We start from the raw sequence: 13,025 nt of genomic DNA, 5'->3' as shown, positions 1-13,025 counted from the left end.
TTAGGATTTGGACGGAGGAGCTGAGGACTTTGGAGGATCTGGTGCAGCTTGAAGAACTTGGCCGTGAGGGCATAGAAGTTGAAGCACTGGGCTTGTGAGCAGGCTTCTTGGGCATAGCCTTTTTAGGCTTTCTAGCAAAGGCCTCAGCGGTGGCAGCAGCAGAATCTTCATTAAATTTCTTCACTGCTTCTTTTGCCAGTTTGGCCAGTTTAGCTTGACGCTTGGCCCATTCCTTCGGAAATTCTTCACCTCTTCTGATGCTAGAGGGATCAGCAACTTGGCCAAGTGCCAATGGATGTCTTGGGCATGGAGGGTGTACATCAAATTTCTTCATGTACTTAGGTGTAACATAACGATATTCCCTCCATTCCCATGCCCAGCTCCTCTCTATCTTCTGGATGCGCACCATGCGCTGATTTTTGGTCTCCTTGCCATGTTTAGCCTCACCAGGTGTGCAACATTCATCATAGATATCCTCAGGGATTTCAAACGCGGTGTTGACTTCCAGTTTCTTTCCTCGCTTCTGAGATCTCTTGTCATCAGCCATTTTCTTCAGCTGAGGATTTTGGACAATAGAATTATATGAAGAGGTGTGCAACTTTTCTTCGAGGAACGCTGCAAATGAGTTAAGTTGATGGGAACCTAGAGATTCAGCAGCGGACATGTGTATCTGTGAACAAAATATAGTTGTGAGGAATTTGGAGAGGTCATATGCGTTCTCAGAAGTTTTTGCAAAAAGAACAAGTTTGAGGAATTTGACCAGATGAGTCATGAGGAATTTCACTAAGCATTCTTTGTCTTAGGTTCTAGAGTTGTACAGATTAAAAATCCACACAATTGAGGAATCTTGAAGAAAAATCTTGCTTAGGGAAACAAATCAAGAACAGATGATATGTGAGGTGTTTAGTGTGTGAAGATTTGAAGAATAAACACCTTTTGAAGATTTTTTAGAAAACATTAGAATCAACAAGGGCAGTAAAAGTAACTTTTAATTACCCTTGACAAAGAACACAACGAAATGTGAGGTGTAGATTTAGAAGCTCGTTAGTTCGGATCTTCCACGCCCTAACTTGGCACACGAAGACAGCTATGGCGGCGGTGGAGTAAAGAAATCCGCAGCTCGCGCGAGCACGACGCGACGAGGTCGAAGTAGTGAAGCTCTTTCTCACCGGCAACGATGGAAGTAGCGGCAGCGCTAGGGTTTGAGATCTCGAGCGAGGGAGTGAGGTCGAGCGGAGTAAAAACAAAGTGACGAACAGAAGGGGGTATTTATAGCCGAAGTGAAAAACTGCTCGCCCGAGTATTGGACGAACGTGCCCCTGAACCTTCTCATTCGCGTGACATGTGTCACCCACGTACTGAGAGGTGGCGATCATGCGAGATCGTGGGTGAATAGGATAATATATTGTGGAATGTGGAACGGTTTGAATGGCAAAACCGAAAATTCGAATAAGATAAGTTTTAAAGTTGTGTTCACAATTTCTTCAGCTGCAAGGACACAGTGAAGATTTTGAACGAGTTTCAAATAGAACGCACATGAAGAATTTGTGAATAGACTGGGCTGAGTTTAGCATAGAGGGGGTAGGGTCCTATCACACTCACTTAGCAAAAAAAGCAACTTGAAGAAAAAGCAATAAATGAATGTTGTAGAGGACATAAAGTCATATATATATAGCCAATGAAGAACAACAGCGAAAAGAGTGAAGACATTGCAAAGTTGAAGAAAATGAACAACTAAGGAATTTCAAAAATGAGGAAAAAACTCAAATTGAAGATTTTCAACTTTTGGTGGTGGCGTGACCCACCATATAAGAATGATGATTTCACACACCGCGTACAATTGTCGTATGGTTCTGAGAATCAAATTCTTCGTTAATTTTTTCACACTTAGAGTGTTAGTCTTCATTGATTGAAGAAAAACTTTTCTTCTTGTGTTGCACATCTAAGTCATCAATTTTGCATAAGTGTTAGGATGTGTGTCCTTTTCAAAGGACATTCGAAGATTCTAGGATATTTAGCTCACACCGCAACTTGCTAAATCTCTTTTCATACAAGGGCTTTGTGAATATATCGGATAGCTGTTCTTCAGTCTTCACATGCTCAATAGAGATGTCGCCCTTAAACACATGATCACGAAGAAAATGATGACGAATCTGAATGTGCTTTGTCTTCGAGTGCTGAACTAGGTTATGAGCAATCTTGATGGTACTCTCATTGTCACAGTAGAGAGGCACATTCTTCATGTTGACGCTATAGTCCTTGAGGGTTTGCTTCATCCACAACAATTGAGCACAGCAAGAACCAGCAGCAATGTACTCAGCTTCAGCAGTGGACAGTGATACGCAGTTCTGTTTCTTCGAGGACCAACAGACCAAAGATCGTCCGAGGAAATGGCATGTGCCTGATGTTGACTTGCGGTCCACACGATCACCAGCATAGTCAGAGTCTGAATATCCAATGAGATCAAAAGCTGAGCCCTTGGGATACCATAATCCAAGTGTTGGTGTGTGAGTGAGATATCGAAGAATATGCTTGACAGCCTTATGGTGTGATTCCTTCAGTGTAGCTTGAAATCGGGCACACATGCAAACACTAAGAATAATATCTGGCCTAGATGCACATAAATACAATAAAGAACAAATCATGGAGCGGTATACCTTTTGATCGAAGTCAATACCATTTTCATCAGTGCATAGATGGCCATTTGTGGCCAAAGGGATTTTGACGCCTTCGCAATCTTGCATGCTGAATTTCCACAATACGTCCTTGAGGTATTTCTCCTGAGATATGAATATGCCATTGCGCTGTTGATGAATTTGAAGACCTAAGAAGAATTTCAATTCTCCCATCATAGACATTTGATACTCTTCACTCATCATATAACCAAATTCGTCAGTGTAACGTTGGTCAGTACAGCCAAAAAATGATGTCATCAACATATATTTGGCACACAAACAACTCACCATCATAAGATTTAGTGAAAAGAGTTGGGTCAAGTGAACCGGGTTTGAAGCCTTTCTTCATGAGGAATTCCTTCAAAGTATGATACCATGCCCAAGGGGCCTGCTTGAGGCCATAGAGGGCATTATTGAGTCTGAAGACTTTGTCAGGATGCTTTGGATCTTCAAAACCTGGGGGTTAAGCAACATATACTTCTTCCTCAAGCTTACCATTGAGGAATGCACTTTTCACATCCATTTGATATAAAGTGATATCATGATGGTTCGCATAAGCAAGTAATATGCGAATAGCCTCAAGTCTAGCAACAGGTGCAAAAGTTTCATCGAAATCAATTCCTTCAACCTGCGAGTAGCCATGAGCTACAAGTCGTGCCTTATTCCTCACCACAAGGCCGTTTTCATCTTGCTTGTTGCTGTAGATCCACTTTGTGCCAATGATATTGTGCTTGCGAGGATCTGGATGTTTGACCAGTTCCCATACGTTCTTGAGCTCGAATTGATGTAATTCCTCTTGCATAGCTTGAATCCACTCAGGCACCAGAAATGCTTCATCTGCCTTAGTGGGCTCTGTGATAGAGACGAAAGCAAAGTGCCCACAAAAGTTAGACAAATGTGAAGCTCTTGAGCGTGTGAGAGGACCTGGAATGTTGATGTCGCTGATGATTTTCTCAATCTGCACTTCATTTGCAATGTGAGGATGAGCTGGTTGTCGTTGAGGAACTTGATCAGCATTTTCTTCATGCGCATCAACATGATGTTCTTTATGTTCTGGAATGACTTCTTCAGCAGATTCTTCGGTAGGAATGACATCCTCAGTAGCCTTGAACTTGATGGATTCCTCAGGTGATTTTTCATCTAACAAAGGAGGTAGGTGCTCTCTTTGCGAGCCATTAGTTTCATCAAACCGCACATCTACAGTTTCAACAACCTTGTGGTGAACGTTGTTGAAGACTCTATAGGTGTGCGAGTCCTTTCCATAACCAAGCATAAAATCTCCAGGTGCTTTCGGTGCAAATTAGAATTGTGATGAGGATCTCTGATCCAACATTTAGCATCGAAGACTTTGAAATAACTCACATTTTGTTTCTTGTTAGTGAGGAGTTCGGATGGAGTCTTCTTGAAGAATTTGTGAAGATATACCCTGTTGCTGATGTGGCACACAGTATCAATTGCCTCAATCTAGAAATGACGAGGCATCTTGTATTCATCAAGCATAGTGCGAGCCATCTCAACAAGAGTCCTGTTCTTGCGCTCCACGATGCCATTCTGCTGAGGAGTATAAGGATCAGATAACTCATGAGTAATACCAAGTTCATCAAGATACTCATCAAGACCAAAATTCTTGAACTCAGTTCCATTGTCACTTCTGATGTGCTTGATCTTCACACCAAAGTTTGTTGAAGCCCTCGATGAAAATCGTTTGAAGACTTCCTGCACCTCATGTTTGTAAGTGACAATATGCACCCATGTGTATCGAGAGTAATCATCAAAAATAACAAAGCCATATAGAGATGCTTCATTTGTAAATGCAGAATAGTGATTAGGACCAAAGAGATCCATGTGAAGCAATTCAAATGGTCGAGTGGTAGTCATGATAGTCTTAGCTGGATGTTTGGCCTTGGTCATCTTTCTAGCTTCACAGGCTCCGCACAAGTGATCCTTGACGAATTTGACATTCTCAATGCCATTGACATGCTTCTTCTTCACGAGCGTGTGCAGATTCCTCATGCCAACAAGATCCAGTTGTCGATGCCATAGCCAGCCTTCTGAAGCTTTTGCAAGTAGACATATAGATGGTTGTGGTCCTGTAGAGAAATCAACAATATACAGATCTCCTCTCCTAAAGCCTTCGAGGACTTTGGAATTGTCAGCTTCCATGATCACAACACAACGATACTTGCCAAAGATAACAACCATATCAAGATCACAAAGCATTGAGACTGACATGAGGTTGTATCCTAAGGACTCGACAAGCATGACTTTGTCCATGTGTCGATCCTTTGAGATTGCAACCTTACCTAGACCCAATACCTTGCTTTTGCCTTTGTCAACGAAGACGATATGCTTCAGATGTGATGGAGATAAGGGGACGTCCATCAAGAGATTTTTGTCACCTGTCATGTGATTAGTACATCCACTATCGAGGACCCACTCAGTGGCTTTGGGTAGGTCATCCTGCAGATGAATTAGTGCAACTTGGGAACTCATATACTTCATTAGTGAAGAATATGACATCAATTTCATCAGATCAATTTCATCAAGCAATAAAACAAATAAAGCAGTATGAGGATGTGAGAAATAAAAGTTCATTTCTTCATGATTAGCCTGCGTCCTTTCAGGCAATTTTCAGGTCTCCAGCAAATTCTTCAGATGTTTGAGTATGTCTGGAGACCTGACTCTACATAAGAGATTAGTTCTTTGTCTTCACCACCCACATCTGAAGGGGTGGCAAAAAGTTCATCATTCTGCGAGCTCCATAAGAGAACGGTGGCATTGAAACCAGTCCACTTCGTTTCACATAAGAGGGGTTAGGGTAAGCATATGAATAAGAAGAGAAATTCTTCGAGTACTTATGAACATAATGGTTAAGAAGAATAATGCTCATATTCATAGCCCTTAAATCTTCCCTGCGAAACAGAAGGGTTAGCACGATGATGCTCATATGAGGACTTTGATCCTTTTGAGGATTTTGATCCACGTGAGGAATTTGGTCCTTATGAGGACTTGGATCCATATGAAGAATTTGGTCCGTATGAAGAATTTGATCTGGGGTTCCTATTCTTCACAGGAGGTGTCATGATGACATTCACCTGAAGATTTTCAAGGCACCTTTTGGGAACCCAGATTTTCTTCATAGGGGAATCGTTCCTGCAGTTAGTGCCAACATATATAGCAAATACTTCACCATTCTGATTTTTGAATAGTTTATAGTTGGAGTCAAATGACTATTCAGAAGAATAGTGTTTATAGTTGAATAGTTTATAGTTGGAGGTCCCTTTGCAGCAACCCATGAGGTTTTGGGATATTGCTTAGGGTGCCAGTATGTCCAATCAGCATTGAGTTTCCTCTCAAAGGCAATACCCTCTTTCCTAGGGTTCCTATTGACGATCTGCTTTTTAAGCACATCACAAAGAGCCTGATGCCCTTTGAGGCTTTTGTACATGCCTGTCATATACAATTCCTTCAACCCTGTATCATCAGTGATACTAGCAATATTCTCAGATGATGAATTAGTGATAGCACACGCAGGTGAAGAATTTGTAACATTAGAAGCACTTGAACATTCAAGTGAAGAATTAGCGAATTCATGTTTAATGCACTTCAAACATGGAGGAACGAATTCTTCCCGAGCAGCGCTGATTTGTTGAGCAAGTAATGAATCATGCTCCTTCTGAGATCTTCATAACTCACCCTTAGCTTTTCAAGATCTTGCTTTCTTTGAACAAATTCATAAGAAAGCTTCTCATGATCAGATAAGAGATTGTTATGATGACTTTGAAGGTTGTCAAACTAGACTAAAGTCTCTGAAGATTTTCAGTCAAGGTTTTAGTGCGATCCATTTCTTCAGCCGAGATATCATCACTTTTGTCTAGCATGTTTTGAACCTTTTCAAAAGCCTTTTGTTGTTTCACAGCAATCTTAGCAAGTTTAGAGTAGCTAGGCTTGAGGTTTTCATTAGATTCATCCTCACTTGATTCAGAGGAGGGATATTTGAGTACCTTGGCACCCTTTGCCATGAAGCAATAGGTGGGAGCGTAGTCATCATCGTCGTCATCAGCCTTGTTTTAGAAGCCATTTTCTTCAGTGTTGAAGATGGACTTGTTGACGAATGCGGTAGTGAGGGCTAGGCTCGCCACACCAGATTCTAACTCCTCAGATGCCTCCTCTTCCTCATGTTCCTCAGATTCAGCTTCAGAATCCATTTCCTTGCCAATGAATGCCCGAGCCTTCTTAGAGCTGCTCTTCTTGTGAGATGTAGACTTCGAGGATTTTGATGATGAAGACTTTGAAGATTTCTTCTTCTTCTTTGAGTCATCAGAACTGTAATCCTTGTATTTCTCCTTCTTTGATTCCTTTTCCCACTGAGAACAGTCTTGAATGTAGTGACCAGGTTCTTGCATTTGTGGCATAGTCTCTTCTTGTAGTCACGGGATGAGGAATCATCACTCCTTGAGGATTTTCCAAAGCGACCACGCCTTGAGAACTTCTGAAATTTCTTCACAAGAAATGCTAGCTCCTGGCTCAGTTCTTCAGGATCACCAAGGCTGCTACCAGAATCTTCACCTTCAGATTCAGAGACTGCCTTGGCCTTCAGGGCGCGTGATCTGCCATAGCTCGAACCATAGAGATCTCTCTTTTCAGCAAGCTGGAACTCATGAGTTTTTAGCCTCTCGAGGATATCAGCGAGATCAAGTGACTTGTAATCTCCACGTTCTTGTATCATCAGTGCTAGAGTGTCAAATGAGGAATCAAGCGATCTCAGGAATTTCTTCACCACCTCATGGTCAGTGATGACAATGGCTCCAAGTGCTTGAAGCTTATTTGAGATGTCAGTGAGGCGATCGAAGGTTTGCTGAACATTTTCATTGTCGAGTCTTTTGAAGCGGTTGAAGAGATTGCGAAGAACGTCAACACGAGAGTCACGCTGTGTCGAGACTCCTTCATTTACTTTGGACAGCCTATCCCAGATAAGCTTAGCAGTTTCCAAAGCACTCACTCTGCCAAACTGCCCTTTACTCAGACGGCCACATATGATGTTCTTCGCTTGAGAATCGAGTTGCTTGAATCTCTTCACATCAGCAGCATTCACAGAAGGTGTGACAGAGGGAACACCATTTTCCACAACATACCAGAGATGGTTATCAATAGCCTCAAGATGCATTCGCATCTTATTCTTTCAGTAGGGTTAGTCCGTCCCATCGAAGGTAGGACACCCAGCAGAGACCTTGATCATACCTGCGATCGACATAACTAAAACTCTAGGTGGTTAAACCAAAATCACACAGAACAAGGGAGTACCTTGCTCTGATACCAATTGAAAGTGTGTTAAGTCGACTAGAGGGCGGTGAATAGGCGATTTTTATGAATTCTTTACTGAGGAATTTCAGGGTGAGGAAATTTCTAAGCGAAGAACTACTTGAAGCGGAATAAGTACTCAGATGCATACATGACATAACATAAACATGTACATCATAATGAAATGAAAACAGACACAGAGTACATGAAGTGTAAGCACAGGATAAAACCGGATGAAGACAAATAGACTGAAGAAATTGAACTGAGGAAATTGAGATAGTCTTCAGTCAAAGTCTTCAACTAGATATGAACAAGCACACACCACAGTAATGAGGAAATGAAAGAGTTTAGGAAATAGAACCAGTAGGCTTGGTGAAGACAGTGATTTGGTAGACCAGTTCCAACTGTTGTGACAGTTGCACGTCTGGTTAGGGCGGCTGGGTATTTAAACCTTAGGACACACAGTCCTGGACACCTAGTCCTGAACACATTCAAAATTATGATACTTAGCTTTGCTTATCTTACTACAGTTGTCGACGAATGTAGTAACGACAACCCTTGTCCTTTGGGATGCACTTGTCAGAGTAGCATTGGAGGATACCAGTGTGCTTGCTGAGTAGGAAAGAAAAACCGCAAGTCAATACTTGCAGCCCAGATATTGTCTTGATACTAGGTAACACAAAGGGAGATGAGATTTTATCTATCCCTCGGCCTTCAAGTAAATTGAGATTTGCTTTTGTCTAATGTTTCAATATATTTCACTATCTTACCTCGTAATTGTCCTAGATGAGTTCTGAGATTTTACCACATAAGAAATAAGCCATACCGTGTGAGTTATTTGCCTAAACAAGTAATCATGTACATGCAATGCACGTAGATATTAGACAAGATAATAATTGCATTAGTCAATAGTATTGGGTAGATATTAACTGCACATTGATATTAGCCGGGATATAATTACTTGATTGGCACTAACACCGATATTAGGTAGTCTATTATTAGAGGACAATGGTGTAAAACATGTTTAGCACTAAACACAGAGGCAATAAAGTCAATTTGATAGACCAGGCTGAACGCTTGAGATTAGTTTCATATCCGCAACTCCCCCTTTTTGTATTGGTAGAGATGATGCAAGAACGAAATCTATGGCTTGCAGCAGAGCTAATTTCTATAAATTAACGCAATCTACCCTTTCTTTTCTTACGTGACAAAAGAACATATATATATATATATATATATATATATTCATTTGTTTATTTTGTTGTGTTTGCAAGTGTGCATTCATTATGCCAAGTTGATAGCAAGTGTGTTTAGTTCAATATGAATAAGATCATTAACTCATAGTGTAAAGCTTGTTTAACTTGTGTTATCTATCTACAGTCCATTCTCCGCTATTGGAATTTTGTTTCTGCCAACAATTGATCTCTTCCTACATCCATCTTACTATTGGTCGTAATTAATTTATGTTCTCCAGTTGTTGAGATGGAGTATCTCTATATGACTCAATGCATGACCGTCTAACTCTCCGTATCTATATTAAATTTCAACGTGGATGCCACGGTCGAGCTTTGTGGCCCGCTCATGGCTCGGACAGTCTTGTCATATGTCTGGTTATTAAATGTAAGGCTGAAAAATTGTCTGTCCCGTACGGACTTTGAATGAGCCCCAAACAGGACCGACGAAACGAGTTGACCACCAAGTACTCGAGATTAATTTAGAGGCACAAGAGATGCAAATTTGCATCACCAAGTACCCTCTTTTACATCTATAGCAAATCTGGAGTAAAAAATTACATCTACATCATCTGTTGGAGCACTGTTTTTGGGGTCCATGATATAAAAATTAGTTATTTAGACATCGAAATAATCGATTCGAGATGCTCCAACGCACGCCTTTTATTTTATATTATCTATGCAAACCGTGGCTTCACTTTGATTCAAACATGCTACAAACCTTTAACATCGGATGTGCCGGGTGAGTATATGTTGGGGCGACGTCACCAAACTATTACTCAAATGTTTGTCTGGCCGGTCCAATAAGGACTACTTTAGATTGATCTAGGCATCAGGCTATTACGGTTGCATGCAAAGAAGACCAAAGTAGCAACATAGGACATGCACACAAGGATTCGGATCCGGAGCTCATCTGCTCCATGGCATGAAAAGTAAACTTATATAAATATTAGAATTAAAAAAATCTGAATGTTTTGGAGATGAAATATGTTTGAGTTGGTGATATCCGTGGGATAGGTTGTTGAGAATTCTAGCTAGCTATGTGCCCCTATACCAGATAGAGATATACTTGAAAAGTTTTTATGTTGGTTTACCTTCTTCCTTTAAGCAAGTTTTAGATTCTATATTTGAAAATAGTTTTCTTGAAGGGGATGCCATTGATACTTATGAGAAGATGAAAGCTATATTTGGGCGCCCCAAAGGAGAAAATGTTGAATCTACCACTCTTACGTGCTTTTATCAAAATGAAAAAATTAAGGAGATGAAGTCTAGTTTAGATAAGAATTTTCGCGACATGCTTAATCTTTCTTCTGCTATGAATGGCCATGTGCTTTCACAAAATAGAAAATTAAATGCCATTGATAGAAAATTTTCCATTTTCTTTCCAAAGTACAAGGATGACAAAACTTAGATCATTGCTTTGTGCCTAGCTAAGGGCGTAAAACTATAGCGCTTGTTGGTAGGCAACCCAATGAAAAAAATTTATTTTTGCTTTTTGCTTTTTGTTTTTGTGTGTTAGCACAATTTTGCTACTGTTATGATTGTGTTTTTTTGTGTTTTAATTAGTGTTTGTGGCAAGTGTTTGTGTTTTTTTGTGTTTTAATTAGTGCTACTGTTAGGATTTTCTTGGGTGATAGTTGTTTGATCTTGCTGAAAAAATATAAACTTTTACGCTCACGAAATTAATTTATTTTTTTACCAGAGAGCGATAAAATACCCATTACACTAGCAGTAGATCAATATACAAATTGCTCAGGTCGTCCTAATTTTTTAGAATTTTTGGAGTTACAGAAGTATTTGAAATAGTCAGATTGCTACACAGAGTTCTGTTTTGGCAGATTCTGTTTTCTTTGTGTTGTGTGCTTATTTTGATGGCTCTATGGTTTTCTTTGATGAGTTTTTGCCATAGAAAAGTTGGAATATAGTAGATATAACAAAAAAACAAAATATGAATTGGTTTGATAAAATACTTATAGTAGTGATTTATTATTCTTATACTAACGGATCTCACGAAGGTTTTGTTGACTTTTGTGTGATTGAAGTTTTCAAGTTTTGGGTTATCTTATGATGGATGAAGGAAGGATGCAAGAGCCTAAGCTTGGGGATGCCCCAGCATCCCAAGCTATTATCCAAAAATGAGCAACCAACTAGCTTGGGGATGCCCCCGAGTGGCATCCCCGCTTTCTTCCAACGATCATCGGTATTTTACTCAAAACTATATTTTTATTCGTCACATGATATGTGTTTTGCTTGGAGCGTCTTGTATGATATGAGTCTTTGCTTGTTTTATTTTTTATTTTAAGTCATTAATCCTTGCTGGACACACCTATTTGAGAGAGCCAAAATTATGTCATGACTTGTTAGAATTGCTCTGTATGCTTCACTTAATTTTTTATGAGCCATGGATTTGCTCTAGTGCTTCACTTATATCTTTTTGAGCATGGTGTGCTTTAGTATTTTTGAAGAAATGCTCTCTTGCTTCACTTAGATTTATTTGAGTGTTAGTAAATTTTTTGAAGAAATTCTCTCTTGCTTCACTTAAATTAATTTGAGAGAAAGCAAAATTTATTATGCTCACGATCTTCACTTATATTTGTTGGAGTTTGTCAAAAGCGACACATGAAAATTAGTCTCAAAGTGATAGATATCCAAGAAGGATATAATAAAAACTTTCATGAAGATCATTGGACAAAATAAACTTGATTCTTAGTAATAGTTTTGAGATATGATGATGTGATATGTGAGTTATGTTGGTGAGTAATTATGCTTTAGTAAGAGTATTTGTGTTAAGGTTTGTGATTCCCTATGTAAGTACGAAAGTCAATAGTCATGCAATGAAATTATATCCTACTTATGGTGCATTATTCTGTGTTAATTATGCTTAATGCTTGCTTATGAGATTATTTGTTTCTTAGTTGGTCGATTCCCAATCTTTTGCTAGCCTTCATTTTTTACTAAGTATGACCACTACTTGTGCATCCAAAAAATTTTAACCCAGTTTTGCCACATGAGTCCACTATATCTACCTATATGCGGTATTCTTTTGCCGTTCTAAGCAAATTTTCATGTGCCATCTCTAATTTTCAAAATAAACTTCTCTCAAAATGTTTTATCTCTAAGTTTTTTGCTTTGAGCTCTGGCACCTCTACAATTCCCTACTTCCCTCTGTGAAGGGTCTTTCTTTTACATTATGCAATTTTTATTATGAGTCTCCATCTTCTCTTATAAAAGCACCAACTAGGAGGCAATATGATCGTACTTAATTTTTGGGTGTAGCTAATATTCGAGTGTGTTTCATGAAAGGATCAATGTTTGAGCATGATGGGCTAGGGATAACTTATTTTAGCATTGATATTTTGAAAGACATGTTTGCTTGTTGATATGTTTGAGTATATAAATTATCATGTCAAAACTAGACTATTGCTTTTAACAACCACTAGTAGAAAAAGGGTCAAATGTCAAGCACATTAGTGCCGGTTTGATTTTGAGTCGACACTAATGTGTGCATTAGTCCTGGTTCCAACGGCTAGCCAACCGCTCTCATTAGTACCGGTTCATGGCAAACCTTTAGCACCGGTTCGTGCCACGAACTGGTACTAAAGTGAGTGGTGGCAGGATGTTGTCAGTCCGGGGACCCTCCAGCACCTTTAGGACCGGTTTGTGGTACGAACCGGTGCTAAAGGTCGTCCTACATAAACCCTTCGTCCACCCGAGCTCGCTCTGTTCTTCCCCTTTCCCCTCTCCTCTCTGTTCTTCCCCTCTTCCTCTCGAGCTCATCACACATTTTGCCCAAAATTTGTCAAGATTTGAAGGCCCT

This window comes from Triticum urartu, chromosome 1, assembly GCF_003073215.2.
Source record: "Triticum urartu cultivar G1812 chromosome 1, Tu2.1, whole genome shotgun sequence".
Classification (NCBI taxonomy): domain Eukaryota; kingdom Viridiplantae; phylum Streptophyta; class Magnoliopsida; order Poales; family Poaceae; genus Triticum; species Triticum urartu.
Note: the sequence above shows the minus strand (reverse complement) of the source record.